The sequence below is a fragment of the Pteronotus mesoamericanus genome, unplaced genomic scaffold (genome assembly GCF_021234165.1).
Source record: "Pteronotus mesoamericanus isolate MK-2021 breed Mesoamerican mustached bat unplaced genomic scaffold, CSHL_Meso_final scaffold_85, whole genome shotgun sequence".
NCBI classification, from domain to species: Eukaryota; Metazoa; Chordata; class Mammalia; order Chiroptera; family Mormoopidae; genus Pteronotus; species Pteronotus mesoamericanus.
Window position 1 is genome coordinate 56,504,735 of NW_026555329.1, and position 8,263 is coordinate 56,512,997.

The window sequence follows — 8,263 nt, forward strand, 5'->3', positions numbered from 1 at the left end:
GTTATCTACTGTTTGTGGTTGTCCCCTTCAGCTGTTAATATATTCACTCTGCACTCAGCGGGGCACCTTAGACAGCTCAGGGATGGAAGGAGTCCCTCCTGGGGGTGGGGTTATTGGGTCTTTTCTAGCTGCAGCCATATGTGGGAGGTGTCAGTACTGGGATCCCCCAACTACTCTCTCCATTCTCTCCCCAAAGCCTCCTTCTCAAGTCTCTCCTCAAGTGTCTCCAGACCTCTGTGCACCCCCTTTAGTGAGGGATTTACTATCTGTTGCTGCCATTCTGCACTCAGCAGGCAGCTTAGACAGCACAGGGCAGGGTGGAATCCCATCTGGAGGTGAGGCAATTGGGTCCTTTGATGCTGGTGTTGCTCAGCGGATGTGATCTCTGCCAAATCAAGATAGCTGCTGCCGCATGGGGGATGAGTCAGCACCGAGATCCCGCCAGCTACTCTCTCAGTTCTTTCCCCAAAGCCTCCTTCCCCAGTGTCTCCTCAGGCGTCTCTAGCCCACTCTGCCCCTGCTTTTGCCAGAGACCAGAGTAAGTGGCTGTAAATAAAAATTTATGCTTTGGCCCTTTAAACAGTTGGTGTCTCCAGCGGCCTGTTTCTGGCAAAGAGCAACCCTGCCACTTTTCTCAGCTGGCTGTTTTCTGTGTACTTTTTGGGCTCTGGTGTTCTGGGCTAGAGATCCCCTCTTTTGGTTTAGATCCCACTCTTCTCAGTGGGGATCCAACTGGCCTTCGCAATATCCTTCTGGTGCTGTTGCCCATGGTTGCCCCGCCTGCCTTCTCGAGTCTCTACCACACTCCTTACTGGTTAGATTGCACTAAAGCCAATTCTTCTGTCTCTGAAGTTACAAAGTTCCTCTGTCTCTACTGTTCAGTTGTTTGTTCCAGGGGATTTCTCCACAATTTAGTTGTAACTCCAGGTTGGTCCTGGGAGGAGGTCAGTGTGACTTCCACTCACTCCTCCACCATCTTGATTCTCCGTAAGTCTTTTTTTTAAGTAGGAATGGATTAAAATATTTTAAAGAGGAAAACTTTTTTAAGTGAAGTGAATTAAAATATACTTCTCAAGTAAGAACTTCTGTCTCCAACATTTCAGATTTTAATAAATGAAAGGAAATATGTATATATTTATAATCAGAAATGTCTCTAAGAAGCTGTGTAGAAAGGGAAAGCCATTTTCTATTTCTTGGAAAATCATTTCCATTGCCTCTTTATTACAGGTCATTTCTATCACAGATATGCCACATTGGTCATAAAAGCACAAAGCCTCTGTTACTTACTACAAACCATCCTCATGTTAGGAAAATATATGGAATGTTGTGTTCTTAGCAATTGGCCATTAATGGAATTTCAAGAAAATATTGAAATCTAAGTTTTAATGAATGGTTTGAAATAAAATCAATTAACATAATTTCAGGATTTTTGATATAAAATATTTAACTATATCACTGTTTCAATTTTCATAATAAAGGGATTAAAATTATCATTAAAAAGTATTAGGGGGTCCAATATCAAAAAATGTCTGCAAGAATGAAACTTTCATATTCTTGAAAAAATGGTATTGAAAACACTTTCACAGAACTTGGAGATATTTAAGTAAGTCACTCAATTTGCATGTAATAAAATATGTATATTGACATAAACATGTCCTAACTTCCTTAAGCTAGCTTTTTGATAAATAAAATATCTGCATATAGCCTTCTGAACTAAATAATGACATTTGCAAGCTTTGGAAGAAAACAAGGGAAGTGAAGGTGAATATCTTGAGCCAAGGGAATTAAAACACAAAATAGTCCAGACTCATGGTTCTCTCTCTGAGACAAATATCATGGCAATAGTGCTCATATAGGTGACCTTAAGAACTATAACATACTTTTTATAGCTTATTAGTGTTTATGGTTGCATCAGCAACCATTGGTTGCCTGCCTCCCTACCCAGAACCCATTCTCTGATTTGACTGGGTGTTAATGAACTCAGTCTAAAGTGATAAATTATAATTGAAGCCAGTCATGACCTTCTCAGCTAATTTTGTGGACTTTTCTAAGATTTGGCATAGGTGTTGATTTCAATAAATAATACATAATGGGACATATGCTGAGAACTTCTGCTCCATGACAAGAGGGGTATGAGAGAAATAGATCTATTTCCAGCAATCTTTTTCTCTTTATTCTGGGTGTTGCTGTCATGTGAGTAAGACATAATTCTTAAAGCTGCAGAAGCCATATTGGAATCAGAGAGAGATAGAGAGTAAGCCAGCATACTGGAAATAGCCAAGGGGGAAGAGCTGAATTAGCCTGGATCCTTGAAAGCATTGAGAACCAATGTTAGGTCACCTACCTCTAGAGTGCAACTTAAAAACTCTTCATACATTTTTTCATTATTTTAAGCCAAAATTAGTGAGTTTTCATCTCTCTTGGTGCAATGATATTTTGTAGAATTCTTATGCTTTTAAAACTCAGAATTCTTCCTTTATTAGAGTAGTTGATTAACTACATGTTCATCTCTCAGATTCCTATATGACAACAAACAAAAGTTTTGACTTCTAGTTCTGTCTTTGACCCTACAAATCAAAAATTCTTGTGTAATTCTGTTCTTTCTTATTCTGGCTAATGCCAAATCATTTGGAATACTTCTTAGAAGCACAGTAGCCCACTATCAATGGCTATCAATGAAGATTCTAATTCTTTAGGTCCTATATGGGACACATTAATCTGTATTGTAATAAGAAAAAAAAATAGTTGTGAGTTTCACAGGTGCTTGGGGACTTCAGTCTATTATAAAGCAACACAGACTTGAAATTTGAGATAATGTGTTGGTGGATCATCTTAATCTTCATCTTGTCTCCTTGCAGAATTACTAACAACATATATTTATTGAATACTTAACTTAGCCAATAAGGAAAGATGTAATTATCATGTTATAAACCAAAGGCTAATCTGGGAAATAGTTGATGAAATATAATGTGCTACAGCTGTAATCTCAAGGTTTGGCCTAAATTAGAACTATTTGTTAAGGACTTGTTGAAACACAAGTTACTAGGTTTCAAATGTAAAATTTCCAAATCAGTAGACCTAGGGTTGGTCCCAAGAATTTGCATTTCGAACAAGTTCCTCATTGATGATGATAAAAATGATGATGTTGGTCCAGGGACAACTATTAGTTAAGAAACTTTTTCTATAAAGGACAGGATAGTAAACATTTTAGGCTTGTGGATCATATGTCTCTGTAACAACTTCTCAACTTTCCCACTTCAGCTCACAAGCAGACATACACAATTTGTAGATAATTGAAAACTGGCTGTGTTCCATTAAGAAGTTGCTTACAAAATCATTTGTGGGACTGGATTTAGCCCACGGCTGTAGATTGCCATACCCTTGTCTGGAACAAAGTTTTTCAAGCTCATCACCACTGACATCTTGAAATGGAATAAACATTTGTTGTGGGGGCTATCCTGTGCATTGTAGGATCTTTAGCTGCATCCTCAACCTCTAACCTCTAGGTTCCAGTAACAGCTCCCAAAATGTCCTTATACCTTGTTAAAGGTCTCTGGATAGGCAGTCACACTACAGTTATTTGCAATACATTATTTCTTTTACCTTTATGTTAGATTAAGAAATCACCTTATTACAGTATTAAGTATTCTGAATTGAAATATATTTACCTTTACCAGTGTTTTTATTTTATATTTTTATGTTACTAATTAGCATATTTTCATTTAAGCTTGAAGAACTTCATTCATTAGTTCTAGTGATAATAATCCCTTCAGCTCTTGTTTGTGTGAAAAACTCTTTATCTTTCCTTCATTTCTGAAGGACAACTTTGTCAGGTGAAATATTTTTGGTGGAAAGTTTTTGCTTTTAGTAATCTGAGTATAATATCACACTCTCTACTAGCCTGGAGTGTTTCTGCTAAGAAATATTCTGATAGCCTTATGGGGCCTCTCTTACATGTGAATTTTTTTTCTTTCCTTCTTGCTTTCAATATTCTTTGTCTTAGGATTTAGAAAGTTGCATTATAAACTGTCTTAGAAAAGATATTTTGGGGTTGAAATTTGGGGGAGATTGATATGCTTTATGAACTTGTATATTCAAATTTCTCCCCAGATTTGAGAAGTTTTCGGCCATTATTTCTTTAAATAAGTGTTTTATCTCTTTTATCTTTTCTTTTCCTGTGACTCCAATAATGTAAATATTGTTTCTCTTAATAATACCCAATAACTCACACAGGCTTTTCTCATTCTCTTTCATTTTCATTTCTCTGTTCTCCCCAGATTAATTTTAAATAACTTGTCTTCTACTTAACCAATTCTTTCTTTGGCTTAATCAAGTTTGTTATTGATGTGGTCTATTGCATTTTTTAAATTTCATTTATAGTATTCTTCAGCTTCAGAATTTCTGTTTGATTCTTTTATATAATTTCTGTCTCTGTGTAAACTTTTTGTTTTTTGTGTTTATTGTTTTCCTAATCTCATTATTTTTTTTTGTAGCTCCCTGAATTTTCTAAACAACTATTTTCAATTCTTTATTTGGAAAATCAGAGATCTATGTTTCTTTGGGACCAATTACTGAAAAATTATTGTGCTCCTTTGGTGGTGTCATATTCCCTTGATTTTCTTATTCCATAAAGTCTTGAATTGCTGTCTTCGCTTTTGAAGAAGCAGTCAGCTTCTCCAGTCTTTACTGCCTGTCTTCAGGAGTTGAATACCTTCTGTCAGCTGTTAAGGATCCTTAGGCATTCTCAGACCTTTTCTATGGATATGTCTGCTCCATGCTTGTTTCTTCTTGGAGGGTGGGATTCTTAAGAATGTGTTCCTTATCTCAGTCCTGCAAAGTCAAACCACTGTAGAAATTTTCTCATTTGCTTTCCCTAAGGATGGTGTGAAATGCTTAAGTTTGTTGTGTGTTTTCTCCCAAGCCTGCAGAGTAGGTCAGCTTTCTGTGTATAGCCGCTAGCTATCTGCAAAGGCTTTTTTCACCCTTGGAGGCATGAAAAGGCACTGACCACTGAAGGAGGTATGGGTGAGGGACAAAAAGTGATGGAAGTGCCTTCGATCTTTGATTTTTTTTCCTCCAGTCATGAGTTGGAATATTTCTGCTGAATTCCTAGACTTCTATCAAGGCACTCTTGTCCATGAGTGATTGTTAAAAATCAGTGTTCTTCTAGGGAAGATGGCAAAAATGTCCGGCCTCATCATTTTGAGAATGTCATTTTCCTGAATAACTCTTTTTCAACATTTTATTACATGAGATACACCAAAGGCCATTATTTTCAGAGTTACTAAATTGTAAAGTTGGAAATTAATTTTAAGTTACTTTGGCTTGAAAAACCTGATCCTTTTCAAATCTCACTTAAAACTTACCTGGTGCATATTAACATATGTGATCTTAAGAAATTCAGATGCACAAAGTGACTCTGCCAAGACAATCAATCTTCTCAGGAATCTGTGCAACCCAGGGATAACCTAGAAGCATAACATTCCTACTTGAATGTGGTCAGCATTTTTGCCACTTGATTCAGTATTATCTATAAAAACAAAGTTGGATGAAAGTCATTTTGCTTCTAGATGAAGACAAGAACTTCAGAAATGTAAGCTAAAATAAAAAACAAGTTTGGAAATTATAGAGAGTACCTCCATTAAATGTCCATCTTTTTAATAATTGAAGGAAATGTTGAAATATTAAGTGTAGAAATTTGCAACTCTGCAGAAAAATTCTTTCTTTTAAAAGTCATAAAATAGCCCTGGCTGGTGTGGCTCAGTGGATTGAGTGCTGCCCTGCAAACCAAAGGGTAGCCAGTTCGATTCCTAATTAGGGCACAGGCCTGGGTTGTGGGACAGGTGCCCAGTAGGGGGCACATGAGTGGCAACCACATATTGATGATTTTCTCTCTTCCCTTATCCCTAAAAATAAATAAATAAAATCTTTAAAATAAAATTGTATATATTTAAAAGTCATAAAATAGATAATTATAAAACTTCAGTGAAAATATCTAGATCAAAATATTGAGGCATTAGCCCCTTACCAGAATTTATTAGGCTTATGCAGACAAACTTTACCCAACACTTTAAATCAATAAACTCTATTAAAAACATCTTTGTTTTTCTCTAAAAAATGAAAACAATTACAACACATATCCTCAGGAGACACTGTTACTTTTATATTTTAAAATTGCTGTTGACTAAAGAAAAAAATTTTTTTTTGAATACCCCAAAACAAAAAATGTAGGAAAGATATAAGCCAAAGAATAATACTCTGATCAATTTGCCATGAACAGAGATCTCTAAATCTTGTTTGGGGATATTATATAAGTTCATTAAGACAAAATAAAATTCATTCTTTAGGAAAAATAAAGCTTTACAAAAGTGCTTAAAGATTTGACAATCCTATTTAAACATAAAACACCTGTTTACTAAACTAGTCTTGGTCTTCCCAAAGGAATTAAGATAAATAGTGTGGTCTCATATATTTTGGGGGGTGCTGAAAAAAAAAGACACTTAGCTAGTCACAATCAAAACGGGACCTATTCTTATTATAATTGTAAATGAACTAAAATAATTACCAGGTAGTACATATTCCACAGAAGTGACTGGAGTATAAGATGTAGACATGGAAGCGATATAATATATCTTCCCATAAAGACGGGTTTAAATTAAATGAGCATATGAGCCAATTAAATATTAGTTTCACATATTATTGTAAGCTCTTTATAAACCAAATAGTCAATTTTGTAATATTGCATTGTTACATTTACAATATGAAAAAAAAAACTCTTAGACAATATAAAGTCAAGGAGTTTGCATTTTCCTTAAAGACAAATTGTTTACACTTTAATGTGTACAATTTCTGCACTTAAGTACAATAGACTTTGGAGAGTGAGAGAAGAGGAATTAAAGTTCTGCTTATTTTGGGGAGGTGGGTGAGGAGTTAGCAGCAATAGGAAACTAATAAACCAAGAGAACCTGAGGAGAAAAAGAGCAAATAAAAGGAATAATGCAAAGTATAGATGAGCAGCGGGAGGAATACACAATGAATGTACACATATACAACCCCACGCACACACACCAAAAGAAGGCATAATATTTAATTACATAAAGAAGTCACTTCAAAAATGATTGGAGGGAATGAAAAAATAGAGAAATAAAAAAGTAAGGACAGCAAGGCAAGATTCTTCTTCCCTAGCAATAATCATATGTTTGAAAGCACAGAAAATATTTTTTCCAGCCACATGGTTCTGAAGTTTCAAAACTTCACACAGAACTAAGCATTCATTTCAGTGGGAAAGTAAGAAAATTTGTAGTTCCAATTCAAAGAAAAACCAAAAGAGGTATCTCTTCATTTCAAAAAATATTTAAGTCTTCCAAATATATAATTTGTCTTATGTCCCTTTACCTTTTCCACTTCAAGTTTTTTTGTTAAAATGTTCAATTTTCTGATCCTTTGCCCAGAAAAATTGAGTGCTGCTAGTGGAAAACATTGTCCAGTACACCCAACTATCAAATGCTGCTTTAAATCCTTCTGATGTATATAAACTTGACACAAATTCATTTTGCAGTCACGCTTTTATCTATTTACAATTGTAATTGAAAATACACTGAGCTATTTATGAGCAGCCCATTGAATGAAACTTTTTCTTTTTTTTTAAAGAATAAACCAACTTTATTTTATAACAGTATTACAGAAAGCAAAATATCGTTTAATACAACTTGAAGCTGCTATAAATCTAATCTGGCATCATAACTATACATAGGGTCAAAAGCAAAGGAAAAAAATGTTCAATACAGTTAATAAGTCCCTATCAGGTCTCTGGTGTCAGCTTTAAATGGTCTAGCTTTCTTTTAAGCATCAGAACACGACCACAGCCCCTACCTTCTCTCCTCCCCAGTGTCCTCCAACCTGTGTGAATCATCCAACTCCTCTCTGGAGGAGACAGACCTGCTCAATAACAAAAGGTCAGTTTTACATGTAGACAAGGAGGTTTAATACAAAGCAAGTGTTCTACCCAAATGTTCCAACAGTGGAAATTATTGAAATATGGACATGTTAAGAAAGAAAGTACTAAGGTTTTAAGCTGCCTGAACATTTTAGTCGAAGGGAAAATACAGTTTCCTGTCTCCCCCTCCTGGTCCTGGAATGCTGCCGAAGAGTGTATGTCTGAGAAGCACTGGCACTGCGCACAATGGGGTCTCAGACACAGTACGTGGTCGATGGACTTCTTCCTAATTCTCCAGTCTGGAGAGTCTCTGACTTTCTATGAACA